The sequence below is a fragment of the Primulina eburnea genome, chromosome 7 (assembly GCF_022965805.1).
Source record: "Primulina eburnea isolate SZY01 chromosome 7, ASM2296580v1, whole genome shotgun sequence".
Lineage (NCBI taxonomy): Eukaryota > Viridiplantae > Streptophyta > Magnoliopsida > Lamiales > Gesneriaceae > Primulina > Primulina eburnea.
Genome location: NC_133107.1, coordinates 21,267,603 through 21,283,925, shown reverse-complemented (window position 1 = coordinate 21,283,925; position 16,323 = coordinate 21,267,603). Strand labels below are relative to the sequence as shown.

General features: G+C 35.3%; 1 pseudogene; it reads left to right on the top strand.

Moving 5' to 3' along the window:
* The first annotated feature begins 9,515 nt into the window (after nt 1-9,515).
* LOC140835778 (uncharacterized) overlaps nt 9,516-16,323 on the top strand; it is a 41,380-nt pseudogene continuing 34,572 nt past the window's right edge.

The following is a 16,323-nucleotide window of genomic DNA, read 5'->3' as shown; positions in this document are numbered from 1 at the left end:
CCGTTCATAATTTAACGGGCTGGTTGGTTCCCGTTCATAATTTAACGCTTTCCAACCACGATCTAACCCGTTCATAATTTAACGGGGCGGAGAGGTCCTCGGCCACGTTCACCGACTTCCAAACCCATTCATAATTTGGTCACAAGACATTTAGCATACCTCAAAAACTTAAAATATTTTCTTTGCACGTCATACATACTTACTTGGCGTTGAGGGATTCGTTGGACTTCGACTGGGACCGTTGCTTGCACACACTAATATGAACTTGCATACTTAACTTGCATAACTTAACGTAGAAATCATACTTACTCTCGAGTTCAATCATTACTTAGGACATTCTAAAATTTCCTATGGCGCGACCTTGATAATCCTTGCACTACACCATGACGTCTAACCTCAAAGCATACTAAATTATTTTTCCCAAAGAAAAACGAAGGACACGGACCCCATACCTACATCCGTGTAGGGGTCCATGTAGACTCTGGAAGTAGACACCGAAAGGAAGCAAAGGCACGGACCCCGTGTCAGGGTCCGGGTGGACAGCCGTGTAGGCACTGGAAGAATACACTAAGTGAAACCCAAAGGCACGGACCCCGTGCCCTCATCCGTGTAGGGGTCCGTGTAGATACTGGAAAAAGTCGCCGAGAAGAAAAAAAAGGCACGGACCCCGTGTCAGGGTCCGTGTACGGGTCCGTGTACCCACTGTGATCGCGAACTGACGAAAATTCTGTACATGCTTTGCTGAACATCCTAGACTCGATTACACGGACTATGAAACGACACCATGAGTCGTTCCTAGAACACTAAGGCATTATACCAAACCCAAGTAAACATTATTATTACCCCAAGAGTAACAAACCATCAACAACAACGACACAACTCAAAATTCAACACAATGTTACTTCCTACGACTCTTGATTCAACTTAGTGCCTATCGACCCAAAATGGACCATTAGTGACCGTCCAAATAACATAAACAAGGTACCTATATGCAGAAATGATCACCCGTCGATCCCCAACGAAGCCTGTAACAATTAAACTTCAAGGATACATCAATATCATAACTTTTCTGAAAACGCAGTTTGAGCAGTCCCACGAAAAACATCATAACTCACTCAATTGTGATCCAAAAATCTCGAATTTTATATCAAATCGAAGGCATCGAAAAGTTCTACAATTTTTTAGTTGAAAGTTTTCTCTAAATCTTGACAGAAAAATTGCAGTTTTCAACAGAACAGTGAGTTACGGGATTTCAGATCTAAAAAGTATTTCAAACGCATTCAAACCATTTTCCGCTCAAACGACGAACGTCACACATAAATTATCACGCATAAAAATACACAACGCATACTATGACAAGATCGATTCAGAAAGAACAGAATATACGTGCATTTTGATATTTAAAGATACCGTAACGACGACACCGAAGCGGAGATGGAGCGAGGCTTGATCCGGGACGAACGTGGCACCATTTTCTTGCAATAAAAATCCACCGAAATTTGCTGGAAAGGTAAGGGGAAGGGGGCGGCTGCTTTCTACCTTAGAACCCTAGGTTTTTCTTTCTTTTAAATCTGAAAATGAGATGTGTAGGGTGTGTTGTGTGTTTTAGTGTGTGTAAAAACGTGTAAGTGTGTGTGAGTGTGTGTAACGTGTGTGTGTGTTTTAATTAGGAGAGATTCTAGCTAAATTAACTATTTAAAATACTACTTACAAAGGTTAACACTTAATAATTCACTCAAAACTCTCCAATTAAAAGATCTCACACCAATTTTTTAAAATTTTAAACTCTTAAATCACTAAATACATAATAATGCTTTAAAATATTAAAACTTAATAACTTATTAAAAATGCCCCATCCTCAACTTGGAATAAAATACCATGTTTTAAATTGTCACAATCGTCGTCGGTCTCTTCCTCGATCCCGCCTCGAATTATCGCCTGAAAACATGAAGCTTGAAAAAGACATTTTAACGTGTATCACAACGAACGTGAATAATTTAAAATAATGCATTTTCATAACTTATGCATGGCTAAAACTCATTTAAAAATAATTAAATGATCTAATAATTATATGAATGCATGGGTTATACGTGTACTGAATTTGGGCACTACAGTTCCTCCCCCACTTATAAAAATTTCGTCCTCGAAATTAAGTCTTACCGAACAACTCCGGGTAGCGAAATCTCATATCTGTCTCTAACTCCCATGTGGCCTCTTCCACTGATTGGTTTAGCCCCGAACTTTGACTAGCTTAGTCACTTTGTTCCGAAGCCTACGCTCTTGCCTGTCTAGGATTTGGACTGGTTTCTCCTCATAAGACAGGTCTGGAGCCAGGTGCAACGGCCCATAACTCAGAATATGCGAAGGATTCACCAGATATTTCCTCAGCATCGAGACATGGAACACATTGTGCACCCCGGCCAGATTCGGCGATAGGGCAACACGATAGGCTAGTGTCCCAACTCTGTCCAAAATCTCGAACGGCCCAATGAACCTCGGACTCAGTTTGCCTCTCTTTCCAAATCTCATAACACCCTTCATAGGTGCTATCTTCACAAAGACGTGGTCACCAACGGCAAACTCGAGATCTCTCCTCCTCTTATCTGCATAGCTCTTCTGACGGCTTTGGGCGGTCTTCATTCTGTCACGAATCTTGGCCACCACGTCCGCAATCTGTTGAACTATCTTTGGACCAAGTTCTGTTCTCTCACCAACTTCATCCCAATGAACTGGTGATCTGCACTTCCTCCCGTACAACGCCTCATAGGGAGCCATACCAATAGATGCTTGGAAGCTGTTGTTTTATGTGAACTCCACTAGAGGTAGTCTAGACTCCCAAGTTCCTTGAAAATCAATCATGCACGCTCTCAGCAAATCCTCTAAATTCTGAATCACTCGCTCAGACTGGCCATCTGTCTACGGGTGAAAAGCTGTACTGAAAAGCAACTTTGTCCCCATGGCTGCATGTAAGCTCTTCCAGAAGGACGACGTAAACCTTGGGTCCCTGTCGGACACAATTGAAACTGGAAATCCATGTAAACGAACTATCTCTCTGAGGTAAAGCTCCGCATACTGCGTCATGGAGAAAGTCGTCTTCACCGGTAGGAAATGTGCTGATTTAGTGAGTCGGTCCACTATAACCCAAATAGAATTCGATCCTCTGACTGATCTCGGCAACCCAACCACAAAATCCATAGTAATGTTCTCCCACTTCCACTCAGGAATGGGGAGTGACTTAACCAACCCTGCTGGCCTCTGATGTTCAGCTTTTACTTGTTGACAAGTGAGACATTCTGATACGAATCTACTGATGTCTCGCTTCATCCCTGGCCACCAATACAATAACTGTAGGTCTTTGTACATCTTGGTACCTCCTGGGTGAATGGAATACGGAGATGCGTGTGCCTCTGTCAAAATATCCTGTCTGATCGAACCAACACTAGGCACCCACATTCTACCTCTGCATCTCACAATGTCCGTCTGAAACTGTGTACAGCACACTGCCCTTTGCATCGTCTTTCAGTCTCCATTTCTGTAACTGCTCATCTGAAGACTGACCTGCTCGGATACGGTCTAGCAACCCAGATTTGACTATCAGATTAGACAGTCTAGGAGCTCTGCCCTCTCAATAAATCTCTAGACCAAACTTCTGAATCTCAGACTGAAGAGGATCTCTGTGCTGATAACTGAGCTATGATGGTAACTTTTCTGCTCAAAGCGTCTGCGACAACATTAGCCTTTCCCGGATGGTAGCCAATGGAAAGCAATTTAAATTAGAAAACAAACTCTTTTAAAACTAGGATATCATATCTTAAAGATATTGTTGGTCATATCAAATATAGTCTTATATCACATATTGAATTTATACGAGATCCTATCATTAATTACAAGATTATTCTCATGTCTAGAAAGGCAAAATATTAAAGATGCAAAAAAGAAAATATATCAAGGAATAAAATTCCTTTCAATCTCCCCTTTTTTACCTTTCTGGACAAAAAAACCCAAAAATGGTTGTACAGCTCAGCTCCCCCTGAATTAGCAAATCATTGACTCAGCCAACTTTAGTTGACTTCCCCTGAATTCTACCGTTAAGCCTTCCCCTGATGAAAAATACAATTCACACAGGTGTTGTAAGTTAGATGTTGCAACATTCAGATAATAACACCGAAACAGTTCATTAATCAGGAGGAACAAAGATCAGTGAGAATAAAAGGACAACTAAAGTAAAAAGTACTAGAACCATCAAGAGAGACTAACAAAAAAACCAAAATCTCATTATCCTTCATTACTGTCATCGTCATCATCATCATCAGCCATTTTTGCTCCACTGGTTCCAGTTATATCTACTCCCATTTTTTGTCCAGAATGGACACTTTCACCCAGCAGAAGCTCATAGTCAACCACTTGATTTTCATAATATTTAATGGTCTTCTTGGCATTTTCAATCTGTTGTCGACCATAGGCAATCTGAGCTTGAATGTAGGATATAGAGAGTGTGAGATAACCAATAAGAGGGACATCTGTAGGTGGCTGTTCAGCTGTCTCAGGCACAGGTTCAGATATTGTATCATCAGTGTTTCTAACATCCGGAGCAACACTAGAATGCAGCCAAGGAAGATCGATCTTTCTGTTGCCTTTAAAATAAGCAGGAGAAATCTTCAGATTCAGCATCATTTTGTTCCTCAGACTCAAAATCAAACATAGAAGATGAAGAGGAATCATCAGAATCCCCAGGTCGGTTTTGCTCAAAATCTTTCATCATTTCTGAATCAGGTTCATCATCCTTAGAAATTTTTTTCTTGGCAGTCTTTTCTTCCTTAAGGTGAGCAAGAAACTCGGCCAGAGATTGTTCATCTTCTACATGCTCATCAGGAACTCTTTCTTCTGCAACATTTTGAGTATCTGTGATCGGGTTTTGCTTTTGAATACCAGAAGTAGAACCAGGTTCCTTTGTAGCAACATTTGGTTTGGAGCGAGCCACCAACTTAAAATCATCATCATTGGAGTCGTCTCCAGATGAGAAATCAGGGTCCAGAAGATTTGAGGAGGTAGATGCCCGTGGTTTCTTGGTTGGAACAAAGTCAGGATCGAACCCTGCTTGTCTCTTTGACCTTCGGCGCATAGGAGCAGTGGGAAAAGCTTTATTCAAGACTTCAAAGTCCGGTGGATTCTCGACATTGATCTCGTTCCCAGGTTCACCAAGAGCGATCATTTCTAGCAGTAGTTGGTTCTTCTGACACACCCACAATTTCCATCCCCTCAACATTGGTTTCGGCTGTGGGTGTTGTGTCAGGTGATTTTCCACCCACGCTTGCAGCCATTTCACTCCTAATGTCGTGAGGATCGAAGCCAGCCATCTGCGAAATCAAGAACAAAAGAAGTAGATCGGTTTGAAGGACACAGAAAATCGAGAAGAACAGAGATATTATACGCAAAAAACATGAGTAGTGAGTGCAGGAGAAATTTTAGGATGTGAGGGAAAGTACGAAACAGTAAAGTTATTCTTCATCCATTCCTAATTATTTAAGCACAACCCTCCAACGATAACATTCTGTTGAGCCGCAACTTCAAAACCTTTTCAACTCAATTTTTACTCTTACCCAACGGTAACTTTCTGAAACATTGCCATCATTATTTTAAGAAATCAGACAGGACAAAACACCACGTCGAATTAACTACACAAACAGTTAGAAATCAAGAAATTTCAAAATTAAGTCGGTTAGGGTTTTCTTCGTATTTCATGAATTAAAAACTGATAGCCCACTGGACATGATGAATTCACATAAGAGCTGTATGAATGACTTAAATTTATGCCTAAAATATGATCAAAAATGAAATACACACGCATGTGATCAAACTGTGATCAATCTGTACTTAGGTGTTGGCAACACTCACAAGTTGAACTCAAACTTTCTTGAACATTTTTAATTCAGACATGGTAGCTCTCATTCTAGAAGAACGGTCTTCATAGGACTCCTCTAGGTAGCTTTTTCCATCTGTATTTTAACTTAAAAGTGGTAGCTCCCACACTAGAAAAACGGTCTTCATTGGACTCCTCTAGGTAGCTTTTTCCATTTTCTTCTACACAATTTTTTTTTTCAATTTTTCTCCTCTTTTCTATTTTTCACCTTATTTCTCAAGAATTTTCTAAGTCATTTTCTACATTGGACAAGATCATGTGGTACACGAACATCCTCAACAGCTTAATGACTTAGATTGAGCACACTCCATACTTTAGAAAATTGCGATAGAAAGTTTGATTCTCAACTGAGAGCACACCATTTAGTATCCTTCACTTGTACAGGCTTCACACAAAGCAGAATGAATGCAATATGACTAGCATCCTAAAAATATCATGCACATGCATGCTGAGTGTTGTCCACAGGTGTTGTAACACCCAGGACAACATCCGTGAGTGATCATTGTGCACACAAGCTGAGAGACTTCCTAAAAAAGATTGGAAAATCTCTCAAAATCCAATGGTTTTGTAAAATATCAGTCAGATTAGTTCTCAGTTCCAACAAATTCCATTCGAATCATACCCTGCTCAACTAAATCTCGAAGAAAATGATGTCTAATGTCAATGTGTTTTGTTCGAGAGTGTTGTACTGGATTTTTTGAAATATCAATTGCACTTGAATTGTCACAGTATACTACTAGGGTGTCACTGTTGAATCCATAATCTGTAATCATTTGATTCATCCACAAAAGTTGTGAAAAACAGCTAGCAGCTGCAACATATTCAGATTCAGCAGTGGACATAGATACACAATTTTGCTTTTTACTATACCATGACACCAAATTGTTACCTAGATAAAAACATCCTCCAGTGGTACTCTTCCTATCATCTATATTTCCAGCCCAGTCAGCATCACTAAACCCCACTAGATTTGTGTTTGTTTGTTTGATGTACCACAAACCTAAGTTAACTGTCCCGGCTATATATCTCAAAATTCTTTTGACAGCTTTTAAATGAGTTACTTTAGGATCAACATGGTAATTGACACACAAACATACACTAAACATGATGTCGGGCCGACTTGCACTTAAGTAAAGAAGACTGCCTATGATGCTGCGATACTGGGTGTTATCAATGATAAAGATAAAAAATTGTACATTAATTAAATGTTTTATAATATAAATATATAGTTTTTGTTTTATTAAATGTTTAAATATTACATGTTTTATAATAAATTGTATAAAATATAAGTTGTGTGTAATTATAAGTTTTACTATTTTTTACAGGTTCGATAAAACAAGAATAACCTTGGCGTTGCAAATGGGATTAAGATGATTCTTAGACCTGTAGAAAGTTGATTATAATATCTACAATATTGTTGACAAGCATGAGATAAAAATCCTCTCACAGTTGGGATCAAATTAAGCAACAAAGAAAGTGACCAAAGGAGTGGCAGTTTTACCATGCTCTAGTATTTTGACATATCTCTCAAATTACTTGGTCAAATATTCTGAAAAAAATACCACAACTAGACAACTCAATTATCCACATGTTTCTTTTTATGTGAAGAAGCAAATTCGGAGAAGAAGATTTTCAAAAGTGATGTGTAATATAATATTAATTTCTTGGAACACCAATGAAGACTTATGTGTAAAAAAATAATATTTTATTTGTGGTTGTCTCCCCAAATTTGGCTATAAATAGGGGTGCATTGTAATGTATTGAGATATCCCTCATTCTATGAACAAACCTGTGAGTTCATAATATTTCTCTCTATATTTTTCCTTTATTTCTTCATTTAAATATAATTAGCATGTTAATTTCATATTCAGAGTTTTACACTTTGAATAATGAATAGCTAACTTCCTAAAGTTGAGATGATAAGGTGAAACTCTTGGCATGATAATAAGGTTATTAAAAGGTAAGAATCTATGTTTTATATTATTTAATCATTATTTATTGTTTATGTTATATTTATTTCTTTAAGCATTTTTATACCCTACTTATAAGTGGGAGTTTTGATTTATTGTTGCTATATGTTACACTAAATTCTTGGAACCATTTAAATGTTAGTTTGGTATTACCAACCATTTAAAGTAGATGCTTTGATTTATTATATATAAATATATTATAATATTAAATTCTTGAAACCATTTAAATGTTAGTTTGGTTTTACCAACCATTTAACTTGGATTCCTTGATTTACTATATATAAATATATCATAATAATATTTTCTTGGTACCGTTTAAATGTTAGTTTGGTTTTACCAACCATTTAAAGTGAGAACCTTGATTTAGTGTTTACAAATATATATATATATATATATATATATATATATATATATATATATATATATATATATATATATATATAGCACAATAAATACTTGACCACATTTATAAGTTTTGGTATATATTATATATTTATGAGATAATAATTTATAACATAATATAAATATGATTATTTAATATATTGGAACCATTTTATTAAGTGGATTTCAATATTGTTCGTTAATGTTAACTTTATTAAAATACCAAGAGTGGATCCTTTAATCTCAACTACTTAAATTAAAATTTGAACAATTAAAATTTACCCATTAAATATTCAAACAATTAAAATTAAAAAGAAACAAAAACAAAAACAAAACCAAAAAGACATTGTAGTGGACTTGTAATTACCTTAGCTTCCCTGTGGATACGATATTCGGACTCACCGAATTATATTACTTGTGGACAACCTGCTCTTGGGAGTGCAACAATCAAAGTCGCAACAAGTTTTTGGCGCCGTTGCCGGGGAAGTATAATTTAATTTCAAGTCTATTTAATATTGTTTATAGTTTATTTTTCTGTATTTGAATTTTTATTGCTTTTGTGTGTTTTTTTTCTTTTTCTTTTGCATTTGCATGAGCATTTGGTCACGTACACTTAGTGTTCAACTCATTCGAAACAACCCTTTATTTTTACAAAACATGGCGGAAGAACCCATCCAAGAAATGAAGATGAAATTCAATCTCAACATGATCATGATAGACGAAGAACACTAAGAGATCACATGAATCCTACACGTACTAGCTACACCTTCATGTCTAGTTTTTCCCTCTGATGCATCTCATTTCAATTTTAAGCCTGGTATTATCCAACTTTTTACCCAACTTTCATGGCTTAGATTCTGAAAATACATACATGCATTTACGAGAGTTTGAAGAAGTGTGCAACACATATAATGATCTAAATTGTAGCATGAACATCATTCGACTTAAGCTTTTTCCTTTTTCTTTAAAAGATAAAGCTAAAACTTGACTACAAAATCTTAGATCGGGATCCATTCGAACTTGGGATGAATTGCAACAACAATTTTTGAAAAAGTTTTTTCCATCTCATAGAACAAATTCTTTCAAAAGGCAAATCATCACTTTCACTCAAAAACAAGGAGAAACTTTTTATCAGTGTTGAGATAGATACAAAGAATTGCTTAATCTTTGTCCACATCATTGGTTTTGAAATTTGGAGAGTTGTTTCTCAATTTTATGAAGGCTTAACACCTAAAGATAGGCAAATGGTTGAATTTATGTGTAATGGAACATTTGAAGATAAAGATCCAAACGAAGCAATTGAGTATCTCGATTCATTAGCTGAAAACGCTCAAAATTGGGATACTATAGGTACAATTGAACCATCAAACAATATTCAATCTCCTACATCTGGTGGAGCTATGTACACTCTCAAAGATGAACATGATCTTCAAGCTAGATTTACCTCTTTGGCAAGAAAAGTTGAGGCACTTGAATTGAAAAAGAATGGTCAATTAAAATCTGTTCAAGAAATTGTGTGTCACATATGTGATACAAGTGATCATTTTACAAAAGATTGTCCCACTTTGCCCTATTTTAAAGAATGTCTCCATGAACAAACCAATGTTTTGAACAATTTCAAAAGGCCAAATTTTGAACCATTTTCTCAAAATTACAATCCAGGTTGGCGAAATCATCCAAATTTTAGTTGGAGGAATGATAATGCTGCACAATTTTTACAACCACATTTCTAAAATCAACAAAATTTTCAAAATTATGCACCTTATGTTCCTCCACCTAAAAGAAATTTGGAAGATACATTGAATTCTTTCATTGCAAAGCAAGAGTCTATCAATACTCAAACTGCTCAAACCATGACAGATTTGAAAGATACTCTTGCTAAATTTGCATATGCACTTAATGTTCATGAAAAAGGTAAATTTCCTTCACAACCTCTGCCTAATCCCAAGGATCATCATTCACAAACTGGAACTTCTGGAACTCAACCGATGGATCCGGTAAAATCTGTTCTTACCCTTCGAAGTGGTAAGGTTGTGGAAAAATACATTCTTGAACCTTGTGAAGATGATGATAAATCAACTTCAAAGGGTAAGGAAGTGGAACCCATAACTTCCGAAGAGGAGGTTCAACAGACAGTGTCACCACCATTCTCTCATGCATTAAAAAATACAAAAAAATCAAATTGGAATTCTGATATATATGATATTTTTAAACAAGTAAAAGTTAATATTCTTTATTAGATGCAATAAAACAGGTACCATCATATGCCAAATTTTTGAAAGACTTGTGCACTGTGAAAAGAAAATTGAATGTGAAAAAAAATGCATTTTTAGCCGAACAAGTAAGTGCAATCATTCAAAATAATAATACTTTGAAATACAAAGACCCTGGTTGTCCTACTATTTCATGTATTATTGGAGAACGAAAGATTAAAAAAGCTTTGCTTGATCTTGGATCTAGTGTTAATTTACTTCCATATTCAGTTTATCAAGAACTCAATCTAGGCGAGTTAAAATCTACTTCGGTAACACTTTTACTTGCTGATAGATCTGTTAAAGTGCCAAGAGGTATGGTAGAAGACGTGTTGGTCCAAGTTGATAACTTTGTATATCCTGTCGATTTCATAGTTTTAGATACACAACCTATCGAAGCTTGTAATGCAATTCCTGTAATTCTGGGTCGTCCATTTTTAGCAACTTCTAATGCTCTTATAAATTGCAGGAATGGAATAATGAAGTTGTCATTTGGTAACATGACCTTGGAGCTCAATGTTTTTAATCTTTGTAAGCAACCACATGACAAAGGAGATGAAAGTGAAGATGAAAATCTTATTGAAACTCTTGTGGAAGAAAACATTCAAGAAGGGAGTACTCGTGATCAATTAGATATTTTTTCAATTGAAACTGTTAAAGAAAATATTGAAATTGATCTTGATGATTTTATCAGGTATCACTCGTTACCAGGATCAGAGAAAGAATTTGATGCAAAATATGAGAACAAAGACGAACCACCAATATTGGAGTTAAAACCCTTGCCAGAAGAATTGAAGTATGCATTTCTTGGAGAAGATGAAACATATCCGGTGGTAATTTCTTCCAAACTAGAAAGTGACCAAGAAGGTAAATTAGTTGATATGCTTAAAAGACATAAAAATGCAATTGGGTGGACACTAAAAGATCTCAAGGGCATTAATCCACTAATTTGCACTCACAAAATTCACTTAGAAGAAAATGCAAAAACATCTCAACAACTACAAAGGAGATTAAATCCACACATGAAAAATGTTGTGAAAACTGAAGTTGTCAAACTACTTGATGTTGGGATTATCTACCCTCCGATAGTAAGTGGGTAAGCCCAACACAAGTAGTTCCGAAAAAATCTGGCATCACAGTGATAAAAAATGAAAAAGGTGAATTGTTAACAAGTCGAGTCCCATCTAGTTGGCGGATGTGTATTGATTATAGAAAATTAAATGACGCCACTAGAAAAGATCATTTTCCATTACCATTTTTGGATCAAATTTTAGAAAGAGTAGCATGTCATCCATACTACTGTTTTCTTGATGGATATTCAGGTTATTATCAAATTCCCATTGCACTCGAAGATCAAGATAAAACTACATTCACATGTTCTTTTGGAACATTTGCATTTAGAAGGATGCCATTTGGATTATGTAATGCCCCAGCAACATTTCAAAGATGTATGTTAAGCATTTTTTGCGACATGGTTGAAAATTGTTTGGAAATTTTCATGGATGATTTAACTGTCTTTGGGAATACATTTGATAATTGTCTTAAAATTTGGAAAAAGTTTTAAAAAGATGCGAGGAAAAAGGTCTTATTTTAAATTGGGAAAAATGTCATTACATGATTACTTCTGGGATTGTTCTGGGACATGTCGTGTCATCTCAAGGAATTGAAGTTGATAAAGCCAAAGTGGATGTCATTACAAATTTACCCCCTCCAAAAACCATTAAAAAATTCGCTCATTTTTGGGACATGCTGGATTTTATAGGAGGTTTATAAAGGACTTTAGTTTAATCTCTAAACCCATTTGTAACCTCTTAACAAAAGACAGTGCATTTGAGTGGACTCAAGAATGTCAAAATGCTTTTGATAAAATCATTCGACATTTAACATCAGCTCCTATCATGCAACCTCCTGATTGGTCTTTACCATTTGAAATCATGTGCGACGCGAGTGATTATGCAGTCGGTGCAGTACTGGGTCAAAGAAGAAACGGTAAGCCTTATGTGATATATTATGCAAGTAGAACTTTAAACAATGCTCAAATGAATTACTCCACAACTGAAAAAGAACTACTTGCTGTAATATTTGCATTAGATAAATTTCGTTCTTATTTGATTGGATCAACGACTATTGTGTTTACTGATCATTCTGCTATTAGATATTTGTTGACCAAACAGGATGCAAAGCCACGACTGATACGATGGATTTTGTTGCTCCAAGAATTTGACATTGTGATCAAAGATAAAAAGGGAACCAAGAATGTCGTAGCCGATCATTTATCGAGACTAGTAACAGGATCATCTTGTGAAATGACACCAATTAACGATAATTTTCCTGATGAACATCTATTTTCAGTTACTACTACACCTTGGTTTGCTAATATAGTAAATTTTCTTGTGACAGGAAAAATGCCACCACAATGGAGTTCCCAAGATAAGAGAAAATTTTTGAATGAGGTAAAAAAACTTTTATTGGGATGATCCGTATCTGTTCAAGTACTGTCAAGATCAAATTTTTCGACGTTGCATACCCGACAATGAGGTAAGTAGTGTCATTAAATTTGGCCATTCAGAAGCATGCGGAGGACATTTTTCTTCAAAGAAAACAGCTGCAAAAATCCTGCAGTGTGGATTTTATTGGCCCACTTTGTTTAAAGACACCCACAAAATCTGCAAGATCTGTGAAAATTGTCAAAAATTGGGTGCAATTTCAAAAAGAAAGATGATGCCTTTAAATCCTATCATTGAAATTGAAATCTTTGACTGTTGGGGAATTGATTTTATGGGACATTTTCCACCGTCGTTTGGATACTTGTATATTTAGTTGCAGTTGATTATGTTTCCAAATGGATAGAGGCAATCCATGTCGAACAAATGATCATAAAATCGTCATCAAATTTTTGAAAGAAAATATTTTTAGTAGATTCCGAATTCCTCGAGCTATGATAAGTGATGGGAGAACTCACTTTGTTAATAAACCATTTGCTTCATTAATAAAAAAATATGGTATTACTCACAAAGTAACTACTCCTTATCATTCTCAAACAAATGGACAAGTTGAATTAGCTAATAGGGAGATAAAGCAAATTTTGGAAAAAATTGTTAACTCAAATAGAAAAGATTGGTCTCTGCGACTTAATGATGCACTTTGGGCATATCGAACAGCTTTTAAAACATCATTGAATATGTCTCCTTATAGGTTGGTTTATGGAAAACATTGTCATTTGCCTGTAGAATTGGAACATAAAGCTTATTAGGCAATCAAAACTTTAAATTCAAGCATCGATTATGCCAACAAATTGCGTAAATTGCAACTTAATGAACTTGATGAACTCAGAAATGTTGCGTATGAAACTTTAAGGATTTATAAAGCAAAAATCAAATCATTTCATGATAAAACAATTCTTAGAAAATCTTTTGAGATTGGTAAAAAAGTTTTGCTTTATAATTCTCGACTTCACATATTCCCAGGAAATTACGATCAAGATGGACAGGCCCATACGTTGTAAAGCATGTGTATCCTTATGGAGCTGTGGATATTGAAAATCCGAAAAATGGTGATGTTTTTAAAGTGAATGGACAAAGGCTTAAACCATTTTGTGGAAAATGAAATCTTTCAAGAAGAGTTTAGTTCTCTTTCTGATCCTTATATTTTTATGTTGCATTTAATTTTGTTTGTTTTTATTTCAGGTTTCCTTAATCTTTTTATTTTCCCGGTTAAATGGCGGATAACGGTACTCCGTGACTCTCATAGTCGGTTAAATCAGTTTCCCACGATTGCTGATACAAAAATAAAAAAAAATCATTTCTTTTCTTTTCAAAATGGATGAAATTCTCTCAAAATTTGTAAATATTTTCCCTCTGTTTCTGAAAGTGTTCTAAGAAAAATTTATACAGGAAGGTGTGAAAGATTGAGATTGCTAATGCAAAAAGGAATTCCAGAAGATATTCGTCTTGTAATTGAAGCTAAGGTCCGATTAGGAGGAGAAGTTCCACAATCATTGCTCATTCGGTATTTGCCTGGATTAGGAAAAAACACTTATGCGAAAAAACGAAGGGCCAAAAGTTTAGGGGTTTGTCATAAGTGTGCAAGATGGACTTGTGACAAACGATGCAGATCTTTGGGATGTGTTTCCAATAACAGAGAAGATAAAATTGATTTCATTAAGAATGGGCTGAGTAAGGAGTCTTTAGATAACATCTTATTGACTCTTGAGACGCATTCTAGTGGACATGTGCATATTGAACTTCTCCGTTTATGGAAACAATTTCAATATGAGCGTCATAGTCTTGGGAATCTGACTAAAAAAGACCATGTTTGCCAATATATAAGAAAATTGGATGGGAAGCATATCCTCGACTCATAGAAAGCGTTGAAGCCGTTTCTGGACGTAAAACCAGAGGAAAATTGAAAAAAAAAAGGGTAAAAACATGGCTGGATCCTCTACACAAACATTGAAAAATATTTATGTATTTTGTGGGTCGAGTCCTGGAAGAAGTGAAGTGTTTGTAAAAGCAGCGAATAATCATGGAAAGATATTGGCTGAGAGAAAAATTCACTTGGTATATGGGGGAGGTAATATTGGGTTAATGGGATATGTTTCAACATCTGCTCATCTTGGAGGTAGTCAGGTTTTGGGTATTATTCCTACAGCATTAGCTGAAGGAAATATTTCAGGTGTTACGATTGGGGAGGAATTAAAAGTTTCTTCTATGTATGAAAGAATCACTCAAATGATTGAAAATTCTGATGCTTTTATCGCACTACCAGGTGGTTTTGGTACATTAGAAATAATTTTTCACACTGTTTCTGGGGCACAACTTAATATCCATAATAAACCTGTGGGCTTGTTGAATATCAATAATTATTATGACAGTTTGTTGACATTTCTTGATAAAGCTGTGGAACAGAATTTCATTTCAGAAAATTCACGACGGATGTTCATCTGTGCTTCGACTGCCGACCAATTAATTGATGATTTGGAAGCTTTTGTTCATAAGCCTGATCCGATGATAGAAAATATCAATTGGTCGCAATCAAGCAGTAAGAAAAGGAAGTTGGATCATTGATTCAAACGTCGTGGATTGGTTTGCGTTTGTTTCAGTTTGTTATCTTCAATAAAATTCCAGGTGATATCTCTTTCATTATGTACTCTTTATTAATAGCTATTTTGACATTAGGGACAATGTCATATTCTGATTGGGGGAGAACAAATTTTAAAAAAAAATTTTAAAAAAAATAATTAAATATTAATTTAAAATAAAACCATGTTTATTGTTTGTACCTTAGTAATTTTTGCAAAAATGTCATACTTTACATATTTGAAAGATTTAAATTAGAACATGTATTAATCTATTTAAGAATGTTTAAATTTTTATTTGAAAAAAGGTCATTTTTAATATTCTGATCAATATAAAAATATGATTTATGAAATCTTTTTGAGTGATTAACCATTGTGATAAAATTAGGTATTAAAGTATATGGCCCAAGATATACCTTATAAGAGTGCCTAAAATTTTAAACTCACACATATTTTGTGAGTGAGTGGAGAGGACTGAGAAAACAGCTTTCGAGCCTTTATTGATCATGAGAGAGACTATCTATTGTTTAGATCTTGAGTTCTTATTTTGAAAAAAAAAATGATATTTCCTGAAAAAAAGAGGAGAAAAAAAAAAGAAAGATATTGAAGATCTATGTAATTTTTAAGTTATATGCTACGACCCATATATCTCTCATAAAAAATAAAAAAAGAGAGAGAAAATTATTGTACAAGTTAAATAAATATGTGGTCAAGAAGCATAAA